Source organism: Scyliorhinus canicula, chromosome 9 (assembly GCF_902713615.1).
Source record: "Scyliorhinus canicula chromosome 9, sScyCan1.1, whole genome shotgun sequence".
Lineage (NCBI taxonomy): Eukaryota > Metazoa > Chordata > Chondrichthyes > Carcharhiniformes > Scyliorhinidae > Scyliorhinus > Scyliorhinus canicula.
The window spans coordinates 21,884,792-21,899,470 of NC_052154.1; the positions used below are offsets into that span (position 1 = coordinate 21,884,792).

Consider the following 14,679-nt stretch of genomic DNA (forward strand, 5'->3'; position numbering starts at 1 on the left):
GTCAGATGCCCTCTGCTACACCGAAGAAATTATAAAAGGTTTTTTTATGGCTTTCAATTTTTTTTTGTAAAAAGTCTATAAAGGAAGTACAAAACCAGAAATTCAACACCGTTATAACCTGAATTTATAAAGATGAAATGGATGGAAATGTCTGCTTCTCCCAGTGGCTGAGTAAATTTGATCAGTGCGTAGCTGAGCTGTATAGGTTAGAAAATACCAGGTTGAACAACTTGTCTAAGGAGGGTGCCTTCACGCAGTTGAGGTGGGGAAACTATGAAATAACTTCTGATTACTAGCTCATGACTTTTGCTGAAAGTGAGCACGTGTAATCGTTTGGCCGAAGGGGCAGCAGTGATGCTGTTGAGATTGAATAACCAGGTAACACTCACTGTTTAGGTTCTCTCGCAAAGTTCCCGCTTGTCCAAGGTAACAAGAAATGTTAATTGACCAGTGTAATATAGCATTCAACAAGGAATTGAATTTCTGAGAAAGGGAGGTATGGGACAATGTTGATTCAGAGTTAAATATGCCTACATTTAAAATAAGTAATACTGGTTTACGTTCATTATTGACCCATTTTCATTTTTGTAGAGCAGATCTAGTTGATTTACATGCCCAATGGCAGGCACGTTTAAGCTGATGACTAGAAGTCGGGGCCTAATATGATGCAAGGATGAGATTTTTTCCTTGGCTAATTGGCATATGTTCGTGACATACTATTTCCGTCCAAATTCATTGTTTAGAAATTGTTCTGTCCCAAATTTCATGGAAATGGAGTAAGTAAGTAGAGTATTATAGTAGTACAATTTCCCTATCATCCGCCAATATTTGAATTTTCTTCAGCTTTTGTATCTCACGGGTGGTAGTTGAGAACAAATGTGGAGTGGGACCCTCTGCCCTGCTGGCAGCGCACCCTTGCCTGCATGTTACCCGATGGTGCGGGGTGGCCCACAATGGAAAACCCCATTGGCCGGCTATGGGAACAAAGAGTCCTGCTGCTGGTGTGTGGCGCGCGCTGCACTGGAAAATGAGGCTGGCGGGACAGAGAATCCCATCTGTGGAGTTTGTATATTGTTTGGAATGGTCGTATGATGAAACGTGCTCGGAATCAAATAAATACGTTACGTATGCCTTTCTCAAAAATATTTCCAATATTCAAAATGGGTTTAAGTCCATAATAATGGGCAGGATTTGCACTAATAGACTGAGGACAATTATTGGAGGATTAAAAATATTACTTCAGTGTGGTAGAATAATTGAGGGTGAAGACTTTTTAAGTACATTATGATATTGCACCATCTGTACACCATACAGAAGATTTGTTACTCCATCTTTAAAATGGGTCACTTGGAGCAAGCATTTTTTCCCCACTGCTTTATGTAAAGTGTGCTCCTTCAATGCTGCTCATTTTGTTGTTGCGCATAGTTATTGGCATCCAAAAGCTGGAAACAGATATAGTTTAAACAGACTAAACAAAAGGAAGCAGCATTTGAAAATATTTTATTTCTAGTAATATCTTCAGGAAGTAAAACCTGTTTGTTGGGAGACTGTGATACAATCTGCATTTTTCCTGTAAAATTCAATTCGATTTCACTTTATTGTCTGTCTGGAAATTCATTTTGGATATGTTGTTCATTTGTTAAAAACATGTAAATTAATAATAACAAAAACAACCCAACACGGAGGTCTAACTTTAATTGCAATATATAAAAATGATTACAATGCATTGAAATAAACAGAATATGAGTCCCACCCCAGAGTACATATCCTCATCTATTTATCAAACTTCTGTTAAAAGTTCTTCAGCTGCAGTCTCACGGCGCCAAGGTCCCAGGTTTGATCCCTGCTCTGGGTCACTGTCCGTGTGGAGTTTGCACATTCTCCCCGTGTCTGCGTGGGTTTCACCCCCACAACACAAAGATGTGCAGGCTAGGTGGATTGAACACGCTAAATTGCCCCTTAATTGGAAAAAGAATTAATTGTGTACTCTAAATTTATTAAAAAAAAGTTCTTCAGAGAGCAGATTTTGTCAAGAAAGATCTCATCAAATACACTTACTGCCTAGCTCAATGATGGAGTCTGCTTTCCTGTGCTAACAGGCCAGGTGAAACTTGAAGAAAGGATAGCACTTTCAGTTACAGCCACGTAAAATATTTTAATGATTGTGGGACCTACTGGAAAGGATTTTAATTATTCAGGCAGTTTGAAATGAAAATCGCTTATTGTCACAAGTAGGCTTCAAATGAAGTTACTGTGAAAAGCCCCTAGTCGCCACATTCCGGTGCCTGTTCGGGGTGGCTGGTACAGGAATTGAACCGTGCTGCTGGCCTGCCTTGGTCTGCTTTCAAAGCCAGCGATTTAGCCCTGTGCTAAACCAGCTAATTGTTTATGTCCCTTGGCTACACATCTGTCCACTGTTTCTCCAATTCAACGTAATACAAAGATACTTGTAGTTAAAACTATTTCAATGCCCACATCATAAAACTTCACAACCCCCAAAGCAGCAGGAGAAATTCTGGAATCCTACGTAATAAGTGAAAAGTGGCATTCGATTAAATGTAGAATAGAGACCGTTACTTACTCTGCTAGCAAGCAGTTTGAACTTGGGTGACTGCGCCACTGTCCCTGTGTTCCTTTCCAGTTGTAATATTTTTTTTCCTTCCACAGGCTCCCAAGTAACTTGAAGAGGATGGTGGGAGACTTTTCCTTTACACCTATTCAGCTAATTTACTTAATTCAAGAGTTTGTGCTGTGCTAAAATGCATTTTTTTATATTGAAAATAATGGGTGTACTAACAGCTATATTTTAATTGTCTTTTGTAAGAAAATGTATTGCTTAAAATTTAATACACGTTAGGGAATTGTAAAATTGTTTAAAAATTGGGTACCAGGTGTTAACATTTTTTCTAAGTGGAAGACAATTTTGATGTAGCTAATTAAACTCCATTCTCTGACAACTGAGATTTTAAAAAATATTTTTCATTAAATTATTCACACAACACTGTTTTGAATTAAGTTAATTTAAGATCCAGTTTGAACTATATTTGTGCCATTGTTGCTATGTTTTTGTCACTTGATATTTTCAGTAAAAGACCACGGAGGCCCAATTTTCTTACTTTTGATACTGTGCAGAAGCCAGCCCAGTCTTGTCTTACAGAAAATACCATAATTGTAGGGCAACTCCTGTTGCTAAGCACTCAACGTAGCTGTTATTAACCTGGTGATGCCGAAGTGGATTGCTCAGAATGGTAATGTAATTTGCCAGTGGTAATTGTAAGTTTACTATCAATGTTGGCTTTATTGTCTTATGAATATTTCTCAAGCGAGATTGCTCTAAAATGTGAGTGCCTGTGCTTAAATTATCAGTGGACAGCATATATACGTCAATGTAATTGAAATACTAAGAGTTAGCAATTGTAACCAATTTATAGGTAGTGACACTTTATTAGTAACAGGATATCCTAAATGGTGAAGGGGTAAAACTTTCACCATTTGTCAAATGCCACTTGTGCAATTGTTACACATGTATGAATCATTTAAAAAAAAGAATTTCATAGCATACAATTGTTTTTTTTGTAATGCATTAAAAAAACTATCTGCAATAGAAGTTCTGGCATAATTTACCTAGTAGCACCAATCATGATTAATATGGATTTTAAAAGAATGGTGTAAACTGTTTAATTGCAGCCGAAGTGTGTGTGTTGTGTGTGTGTGTGTGTGTCGTCCTGCCTGGCACTGTACAATGTGTTTGACTTTCTCGTGACATTCTCTATCATAGCCCCAGCCAGTGTTTAAACAGAATGCTTGGAGGTTGTAATACAGTAAAATGTATAAATTTAGTCCAAGGGTCAGCCAAATCTAAAGGTGATAGACATTCTGGTGTTGATTTATATGTTATTTTGGGGTACTCTGCTGCAGGTAGTAATCTTGAAGTTATTTGTTGTTTGCATTGTTCTTGGCAGCAATCCCCAATAGCCATAAGCAATAAATCTCCTCGTACTGAAGTTTAGAAACACTTGAGTAGCATTTCCAGGCTTTTATTTAAAACTCAAAACTTTTTTTTCCTTTCTAACTTTTATGTATTCTTCATGCAGTTTCTAACAAGCAAGTGGCTAGGTCTATTTTACTTCAAACTGAACACATATTCTGTACTTTGGGTTACCTTGACATTTAAAAAAAATATTTTGAGAGTTAATGTGGTCATTGTTGATTTCTGTTCTTGAGGAGTAATGAAGATTGGGCCGCGTACCTGCACAGTATTTAGCACTGCTGCCTCACAGCGCCAGAGAACCGGGTTTGATTCCGGCCTTGGGTGACGGTCTGTGTCAGTTTGCATATTCTCCTTGCAACTGCGTGGGTTTTCTCCAGTTGCACCCGTTTCCGCCCCTATTATGATCCCAGATCAGAATCCCAACAGTGGCTAGGGTACTGGACCAAACTCATTTTGTAAGACTGCGGAAAGAATGATTCATTCCAGGAGTGATTGCATGAAGAAATAGGGCTTGGTTATTTTTAAAACAAACGTTTATTATGAAAATAATTGTAAACTTTTTAACTTCACACCCAAAAAGAACAGCTTACAGTTACCCCTTAAACACTACTTCTCAATTTCTAATTAAACAACAAAAAACAAAACATACAGCTCTCAATCTGCCTTACTGTGTGAAAAATTGTGGACTCCGCGTCAGGCAAATCAGAATTAATCTCCTCTCTCCAAAACTTTCTCCAAAAACTGCCTCTCTAAAACTTTTTAAAATTTCTCCCGCAAGCTTCTTTCAAAATGTCTCTGAATTCCTTGGCTGCATCCAGCAATGGCCAAATCTCCCCAAGCTTAAAAACAAATGATCTCCACAGGCTGAAAAACGCATTAACTCCCAGGAACTTTCCCAGTCAAACCACAGTCCGTTAGCCCAGATTCCAAAAACACACTCCTTTGTCACTTTCACCTTCCGGCTGCGAAAAGCACCCAAGGCCCTGCAAAACATAATTATTTTTTAAAAACATGACCACTGCAGTCAAACACACTCTGATCCCAGGCTTTTATCCCTTAAATTGTTCAATAATTACAATCCAATATTCCTAAAGTCTTCCAGTTGCCACACACACTGTCCAAAGATGTGTGGGTTAGGTGCATTGGCCATGCTAAATTGCCCCTTAGGGCTCAAAAATATGGAGGTTCGGTAAGTTACAGGGTTAGAGTGATAGGGCAGAGGGAATGAGCCTGGGTAGAATGTTCTTTCAGATGGTCAGTGGTGGCCTGCATGGTCGCCTATTGCACTGTAGAAATTCTATGATTCTATGTTAACATTAAAAACTAAAACTTCACAAACCTCATGAAATGTGAGGGCAGGTTGCATTATCATCAACCTCATATGCAGCATGATCATAAGATTTCCTCAGTAAAAGATATATTTGTTAGTCAAAATCCTGTTGTATAAATAATAACTGAATTCAAAACGAAGCCATATAAACAAGGCACTATATAGGTTAACATTCTGCACCCTTAGTAGATTGCACACAGTTAGCAGGCTTTTGCTTATGTAGCAGAAATGCCTCCAACACTTCATAGACAATGAATTTGAAGTCAGTGGTTCTTGGATAAACTTAAACTCATCAGCTATTTTGCTCATAACAAGATCCCCTAAAACAGCAACAAATTTCACAACCAGTTAATAATTTTGGTGCTCTTGGCTGAAGGAAGACACCGAGAAGTTTCTGCTCTTTGAACACTTATGCACCCGAATTAGCAGAATAGACAGACTGGTTCAATGTCTCATCCAAAGTGTGGAAACTTTAAAAATGCATTGCTCTCTCACTATTACACTGAATAACATTCTCCATTATGAGCTTTTGCGTCCTCAATTTTCAATCCGCATCACCTCGATGGGGGATGAGCTGTGGAGAGTGGTGGAGGTCAACAGAGGACTCCGAGCAAAGCTCGAGGACTTGGAGAACCGCTCGAGATGGCACAATCTGAGAATTGTGGGCTTGCCCGAAGGGACAGAGGGCCCAAGGCCAAAAGAGTACTTTGCTAAGAAGCTGGCGGAGCTGATGGGGGAGGGTGAGAACTCCTCCCGGTATGAGCTGGACCAAGCTCTCGGTCATTGAGGCTGAAACCCAAGGTGAATGAGCCGCCAAGAGCAGTAATAGTGCGGGGGGGGGGGGGGGGGGGGGGGTGGAATAGAGCATAGGGTGTCCTTGCATGTCGATGACTTGCTGTTATATGTGTCGGAACAGAGTGTCGACAGGGGGAATATTGGAGCTGCTTTGAGTGTTGGGTCTTTCTCTGGATACAAACTAAATCTAGACAAGAGTGAGTATTTTGTGATGTCTCGGCCAGGGGTGGGGGCAGGGGTGGAGGGGCTGCCATCCATAGGGCAGGGACTCACTTTAGGTACCTGGGGGTGCAGGTTGCCCGGGAGTCTGGGGGGGGGGGGGGGGGGGCTCCGCAGGTACAACATTTCTAGTTTGGTGGGGGAGTGAAAGCTGATCTGGCAAGGTGGTACAGTCTCCCTCTGTCATTCGTGGGTGGGTACAGGCGGTTAAAGTGACCATGTTGCTGCGATTTTTGTTTATTTTTCAATGTCTGTCGATTTTCCAGCCAAAGGCTTTTTTCAGAGAGATTGAGGGAAGGATTATGTTGTTCATATGGGGAGGGAAGGTGGTCAGAGTTAGAAAGGTGCTACTACAGAGGGGAAGGCAGGCAGGGGGTTTGGGTCTTCCGAACTTGATGTATTACTAGTGGGCGGCGAATTTGGAGAAGGTGCACAGCTGGGTCAGAGGGGTTGATTCCCAGTGGGTCAGAATGGAGGAGAGTTTGTGCAGGGGACCGAGATTGAAAGCACTAGCAACAGCGTCGCTCCCGTTAGCCCCGGGGAAATACTCAGGGAGTCCGATAATAATAGCTTAATTGAAAATTTGGAGGCAGTTTCGCCAACACTTCGGGATGGGGGAGGGTGAAGGGAAATGCCGATTCGGGTGAACCACAGATTTGAGCCAGGGAGGTGGGATGGACATTTTCGGAAATGGGAGGAGAAGGGGATTAAGACACTGAAAGATTTGTTTCTTTGGGCTCGGTTTGCAGGATTGAAGAAGCTGGAAGCAAAGTATGGGCTGGAGCAGGGGGAGATGTTTAGATACATGCAGGTTCGAGATTTTGCAAGAAAGGAGATACAGAGCTTTCTGGTGGAGTCGGCCTCCACATTGCTGGAGGAGGTGCTGATGACAGGGGGACTGGAGAAGGGGTTAGTGTCAGTGGTTTACGGAGCTATTTTGGAAGAGGACAAGGCACCACTGGAAGGGATCAAAGCAAAGTGGGAGGAAGAGTTGGGAGAGGATATGGAGGAAGGGTTCTGGTGTGAGGTGCTCCGTAGAGTGAATGCCTCCATCTCATGTGCGAGGTTGGGGCTGATACAGCTGAAGTTGGTATACAGAGCACACCTCACGAGGGCGAGGATGAGCTGATTCTTTGAAGGAGTAGAAGATGTGTGTGAACGTTGCGGGGGAGGGCCCCGCTAATCACTTTCATATGTTTTGGTCCTGTCCAAAGCTGGAGGATTACTGGAAGGAGGTTTTTAGGGTAATTTCTAAAGTGGTGCATGTGGAACTGGATCCTGACCCCCGTGTGCCCATGTTCGGGGTGTCGGACCAGCCAGGATTGGAAACGGGTGTGGAGGTAGATGTTGTAGCCTTCGCCTCGTTGATTGCCCAAAGTTGGATCCTGATGGGATGGAGGGCAGCCTTTCCACCCTGTGCCCTGGCGTGGCGGGGGGACTGGTTGGATTTCGTGGCTCTTCAGAAGGTTAACTTAGAACTGAGGGGAAGGATGGAGGGGTTCTACAATTCATGGGCATTATTCATCATGCACTTTCAAGAACTGGATAACATCGAACATTAGTTGCGGGGGGTGGGTGGGAGGGTTGGGGAGAAGGGGGGCTGTGTGTGTTGATGGTGATTATGGGTGGTTCCTGATTTATTTTTGTTATTTGTTTATGTGAACATGCGGGCTACTGTTTGGGGTTTAGTGGGAGGATGGGATTGTTGTTATTGATATGGGGATTGACACATTTGTTACTGATTATTGTTTATTGTTGGTGGGCGTAAATGTGGGGAAAAAGGAGAATAAAGAAATATTTAAAAAAAGGAATAAATGTGATAAATGCTCAAGAGTTGCATTGATATGTATAAATTACTTGGACATTGGAACACAGCGTAAACTTTCAAAACTTGACGATGATATCAAACTTGGAAGTGTGACAGACAGTGAGGATGAAAGAACTTGCCTGCAGCAGGGCATAGCCTGGCAGAGTGGGGCAGACAAGTGGCAGATGGAATTTAATACAGAAAAGTGTAAGGTGATGTATTTTGGCAGAGGGGTGGGGAGTGACTATAGACTTAATGGCATACTTCTAAACAATGCATGAACAGAGGGACCTGGAGGTTTTTGCACGTGGATCTATTGCGACATCAGTTAGCAAAGCAAATGGGACCGTGGCTTCATAAATTTGCTGAACCTTTATAAAGCTCTGGTTAGGCCACAACTCGAGTACTGCATTCAGTTTGCGGCACACTAGGAAACTATGAGGGTCCTTGAGAGGGTGCAGTGGAAATTTACCGGAATGGTCCCAGCAAAGAGGCATTTTGGTTGACATTGGAGAAGCTAGGGTTCGTCTTGGAACAAAAGAGCTTGAGGGAGATTTCTTGGAGGTGCCGTGTTTCAGTTGATAAGGTAAAGTTGCCATAGTCCCAGATGACCACAGGCCCCTTTGAGGGGGTGAGCTGACTGGTGGTGATTTAAACCGAGGATCACCACACCTCAGGCAATGGACAAGGTTGAGGAGGCAGGGCCTTCGTGAATAACCTCAGCCGGTATGGGAATTGAACCTGCACTGCTGATCTTGCTCTGCATTATAAACCAGTTTCAACTCACTTGGTAGAGAACTGGGGTGGGATTCTCCCAGCCCTGCGCCGGGCCGGAGAATCCCCGCAACCGTGCCACGCCGCCCTGACGCCGGCAAGCGATTCTCCGCAAAGGGGAGAATTGACGCCGGCGCGTTTGGCACGGCGCCGGTCGCAGGTCTCCGATTCTCCGGCCCAGATGGGCCGAGCGGCCGCTCTAAAAAGGCAGAGTCCCGCCGGCGCCGTCCACACCTCTTAGCAGCTGGTGGGAACTCTGCGCGCAGGGTCGGGGGCCTGCCTGTGGGGGGAGGGGGCTCCGACCCGGGGGGGGGCATCCGATGGGGGCATGGCCCGCGACCGGGGTCCACCGATCGGCGGGCTGGCCTCTCGCTCCCAGGGCCTATTTTCTTATGCACCGGCCCCTGAACTCCTGCGCCATGTTGCGTCAGGGCCAGCACGTTGAAGGAGGCCACCGCACATGCGCGGGTTGGTGCCAGAGCCACTGCGCATGTCCTCGTTGACGCCAGCGCCACTGCGCATGCGCGGCTCACGTGGCGCACAGTTCGCGCCGAGATGGGAGGCTGGAGCGGTGTGAACCGCTCCAGCTGGGCCCCTGTAGGGGCCAGAATCGGTACTCTTAGTGTCCTGTTCATGCCGTCGGGTTTCCAATGGTACAGAGTTGATGGCACAAGAATTGGCGAACACATATCTAAGGTTTTGGGCAAAAGACGAGGGGATATGAGAAAAAATGTTTTTGCGTGGTGGGTGGTAATGACCTGGAACGTGCAGCCGAGAAGGATAGTGGAAGTGGAGGCTATCAACAATTTCAAAAGGAATTTGAATGTGCACTTGAAGGAAATTAGCTTGCGGGGCTACAGGCATAGAGTGGAGAATGGGATTTGACAGGATTGCTCTCCAGATAGCTGATATGAACTCCATGGCTCCATGGTTTGAATGCTGACCTTCTGTGCCACTGGGACTATGACATGGCATGGTTTACACCACAGGGTAAACTGATTTAGAACTACCGTAAGCTTTTATTGCACAGTAGAGCAGTTTTACCTTTTAAGTGATACAAATCAGTTTGCACCAGGAAGAATTTCAAATCTGCCATGGATTTTTCTTAGGAACTACAAATTGAAGAGCAGATTCTTCCTTCCCTCAACGTGCCTCCCTCAACGTGCTAGCCCCGACGCAACATGGCGCGGGCGTTCCGGGGCTGGTGCATAAGAAAATAGGCCCTGGGAGCGAGAGGCCGGCCCGCCGATCAGTGGACCCCGATCGCGGGCCAGGACCGGATGGGATCTATCCCAGGTTACTGAGGGAAGCGAGGGACGAAATAGCTGGGGCCTTAACAGATATCTTTGCAGCATCCTTGAGCACGGTGAGGTCCCGGAGGACTGGAGAATTGCTAATGTTGTCCCTTTGTTTAAGAAGGGTAGCAGGGATAATCCAGGGAATTATAGACCTGTGAGCTTGACGTCAGTGGTAGGCAAACTGTTGGAGAAGATACTGAGGGATAGGATCTATTCACATTTGGAAGAAAATAGACATCAGTGATAGGCAGCATGGTTTTGTGCAGGGATGGTCACGTCTTACAAACCTAATAGAATTCTTTGAGGAAATGACAAAGTTAATTGATGAGGGAAGGGCTGTAGATGTCATATACATGGACTTCAGTAAAGCATTTGATAAAGTTTCCCATGGCAGGTTGATGGAAATAGTGAAGCCGTATGGGGTTCAGGGTGTACTAGCTAGATGGATAAAGAACTGGCTGGGCAACATGAGACAGAGAGTAGTGGTGGAAGGGAGGGAGTCAAAATGGAGAAAGGTGACAAGTGGTGTTCCACAGGGATCCGTGCTCGGACCACTGTTGTTTGTGATGTACATAGATGATCTGGACGAAGGTATAAGTGGTCTGATGAGCAAGTTTGCAGATGATACTAAGATTGGTGGAGTTGCAGATAGCGAGGCGGACTGTCAGAGAATACAGCAAAATATAGATAGATTGGAGAGTTGGGCAGAGAAATGGCAGATGGAGTTCAATCCAGGCAAATGCGAGGTGATGCATTTTGGAAGATCGAACTCGAGCAGACTATATGGTCAATGGAAGAGTCCTGGGGAAAATTGATGTACAGAGAGATCTGGGAGTTCAGGTCCATTGTACCCTGAAGGTGGCAACGCAGGTCAATAGAGTGGTCAAGAAGGCATACAGCATGCTTGCCTTCATCGGAGGGGTATTGAGTACAAGAGTCGGCAGGTCATGTTACAGTTGTATCGGACTTTGGTTAGGCCACATTTGGAATACTCTGTGCAGTTCTGGTCACCACATTACCAGAAGGATGTGGATGCTTTAGAGAGGGTGCAGAGGAGGTTCACCAGGATGTTGCCTGGTATGGAGGGTGCTAGCTATGAAGAAAGGTTGAGTAGATTAGGATTGTTTTCATTGGAATGACGGAGGTTGAGAGGGGACCTGATTGAGGTTTACAAAATTATGAGAGGTATGGACAGGGTGGATAGCAACAAGCTTTTTCCAAGACTGGGGGTGTCAATTACAAGGGGTCACGATTTCAAGGTGCGAGGGGAAAAGTTTAAGGGAGATGTGCGTGGAAAGTTTTTTACGCAGAGGGTGGTGGGTGCCTGGAATGCTTTGCCAGCGGAGGTGGTAGAGATGGGCACGATAGCATCATTTAAGATGCATCTGGACAGGTATGTGAACGGGTGGGGAACAGAGAGAAGTAGACCTTGGAAAATAGGCAACAGGTTTAGATAAAGGATCTGGATTAGCGCAGGCTGGGAGGGCCGAAGGGCCTGTTCCTTTGCTGTAATTATCTTTGTTCTTTGTTCTTGTTCTTTCACCCCATCACCCGCCGAAGTGAAGTATAGAAGTTGCGATGCTCGGGAAAGAGAAGAATCAATTATACTAATTTGTTTGTATATTTTCTTATGTCTGGCTATCAAGTGGCAGAATTTACCTAGTAAACATGAATTCATAGATGTGGCAAACTAATAAGTGCTTAAATGAATATGTGCATATAACTTTAATTTTTAAAAATAATGGATGTCGATCTCTCATTTCCGTTCTTAAAAAATATTCTTTCATGGGATGTGGGTGTCATTGGCTAGGTCAGTGTTCATTGCTATTCCTAATTGCCCTTGAGAAGGTGATGGTGAGCTGCCTTCTTGAACCACTGGAGCCCATGTGGTGTAGGTATACCCGCAGCACTGTTAGGGAGTTCCAGCGACAGCGAAGGAATAAAGTTCCAAGTCAATATGGTGTGCGACTTGGAGGGATACTCGCAGGTGGTGATGTTCCCATGCATCTACTGCCCTTGCCCTTCCAGGTGATAGAGGTCACAGGTTTGGAAGGTGCTGTCAAAGGTGCCTTAGTGAGTTGATGCAGTGCATCTTGTTGAGAGCACATACTGTTGCCACTCTGCTGGTGGAGTGAATGGATAGTGAGGTGATGGACAAGGAACCAAACAAGGAGACTGTTTTATCCTTGATGGTGTTGGCCTTTAGTATTGTTGGGGCTGCACTCATCCAGGCCAGTGGAGAACATTCCATGACACTCCTGACTTGTCCTTGGCAATTCAGGAGGTGACTTACTCGCCACACAATTCCCAGGTTTTGACCTGCTCTTATATCCACAGTATTTATGGGTATCCAGCTCAGTTTCTGGTCAATAGTAACCCTCAGGATGTTGTTAGCGGGGGATTCAACGATGGTAATGTCATGAATGTCAATGGGAGATGGTTAGAGTCTCTCTTGTTGAATATAATCATTAGCTGGTGCTTGAGAGTGGACTGATGGGGTAGTAATTAACCGGTTTGGATTTGTCCTTTTTGTAGACAGGACATACCTGAGAGGTTTTCCACATCACCAGGTTGATGCCAGCATTGTAGCTGTACTGGAACAGCTTGGCTAGGGGGATAGTAGTTCTAGAGCACATGCCTTCAGTACTATGACCAGAACTTTGTCAGGCCCTTCACCTTTGCAGTATCCAGTGCCTTCAGCCATTTCTTGATATCACGCGGTGTGAAGCAAATTGGCTGAAGACTGGCATCTGTGATGCTGGGGACCTCAGCAGGAGGCCGAAATGGATCATCCACTTGGCACTTCTGGTTGAAAATTATTAATTCAATCTTTTGTTGGTATTTATGAATCATTGATGTCGAGCCATGCATACCATTGTTCAGCAAGCTAATGAAAAATTCAGGATGGTGGCTGATTTGGATTTTGCAGCTCATTAAAATGACAATTATAGAATTTAGTTGAAAATAAAAAGCACTTTTAAAAAACTTTTTGGTTACCATCTGGGTCATTTGAAAAAAAAACAGTAACTTGCAAATCACAGGAATGCATAAGATTAGGAACTACGCAAGCATAAATACTTGTTGATGGTACAATAAAGCATCCGTTTTCATGGAATATCCGTTAGGTAATGTTGTCATTTATCTTTCTATGGTGGCTTTACATGCAGGTCAAAGCAAATACTGAATTTTGAATGCCAGTCTCAGTACTCCCAGGTAGTTACAAAGGTAAGGTCTGCCTAAATTGAGTGTTGCAAGTAGAAACTTTCTTCTCAGTGTATTCATACTCGGTTAACATTTTAGAACAACTAGAGAGTTTTCACTGTATTAAATATAAGGATTTATAGTTTCTGCTTGGCCACAATTGATCAAACTAGCATAAAAGAGTGAGATGGCAGAAGGAGACCATTTGGCCCAGCGGGTCTGCACCAAACTTCTGAAAGATCACCCTACCTCGGCCCGCTCCCTCACCCTATCCCTGTAACCCCACCTAACCTGCACATCTCTAATCTACCTAAACCAGGCATTGTGAAACTCGGGATGCAACTCGTGGGCAGGTGTCAGGAGGATCGCAGAGCCGTTCATTGCGGAGCTCCCGATCGCGCAAATCTGCGAGCAACAGCCGCAGCAGCCGGCTGTTAATAACGCCGGCTGCAAGCGGCCTTCAAAATGGCCGTGAACATGTTTTTAAAAAATGCGCTGCACTGCGCATGAGTGCCAGGCCATCGGTGCACGGTCGCAGCTTTTTGTTTTACAAGTTCGGGGGGGGGGGGTTTATTCATTTTATTCATTTATTTTATTCATTTTATTTTTATTTAACAAGTTCGGGGGATTTTATTTGATAAAATGTTACAGGAAAAAAATGCAGAACTTTGGACAGATGGAGACTCCATACTTTCCGACACCGGAAGCCTTCACCTTCATCCAACAGGTTCCATTGGAGGAGCGTGCACGAGGGCCAAAGGGACCCAAAACCATTTCCTCCATTTTTGTCAGCAGCAAACAAGGTAAGAGAAAATGATGGGTCGCGCAGGTCGGCCAGCGTGGGCCGCGAAGGTCGGCCGGGTTGGGTCCCGAAGGTTGGCCGGTTGGTAAAAATGGGTCCCCGGAAAAAAGTTTGAAGAACACTGACAACCAATCGTTTGCACTTTTTAAAAGAAGACTATGCTGGAAGTAGGTCCTGCCCACAAAACTGACTGCACTACCAGATTGACTGAGATACCGTGGTGTATTTCCAACAATTTTGTGTAACTTTGTGATTTTCAAACTAACCTGCTTTTTGTCACAAATGCACTTGCTGTTGTATATTGTACCGACAGTATTAATGAAAGGAATGCTGAAGCACATGGTTTTGATGTTGATATACCTTCAATTCACAGTGAGTCAGAGAGAGCGAGTGAAAGTAGGTTTCATTAGTCATGAACTTGCCTAGCCAGAGTCAGTAGTACAGATGAATGCCGCCCACAAG

General features: G+C 44.4%; 1 protein-coding gene across 3 annotated transcripts in view; it reads left to right on the forward strand.

Annotated features, from left to right (window-relative positions):
- The window catches only part of hsbp1b (heat shock factor binding protein 1b), a 48,747-nt gene that overhangs the window by 12,521 nt on the left and 21,547 nt on the right, over positions 1-14,679 (forward strand). The window lies entirely within an intron of this gene.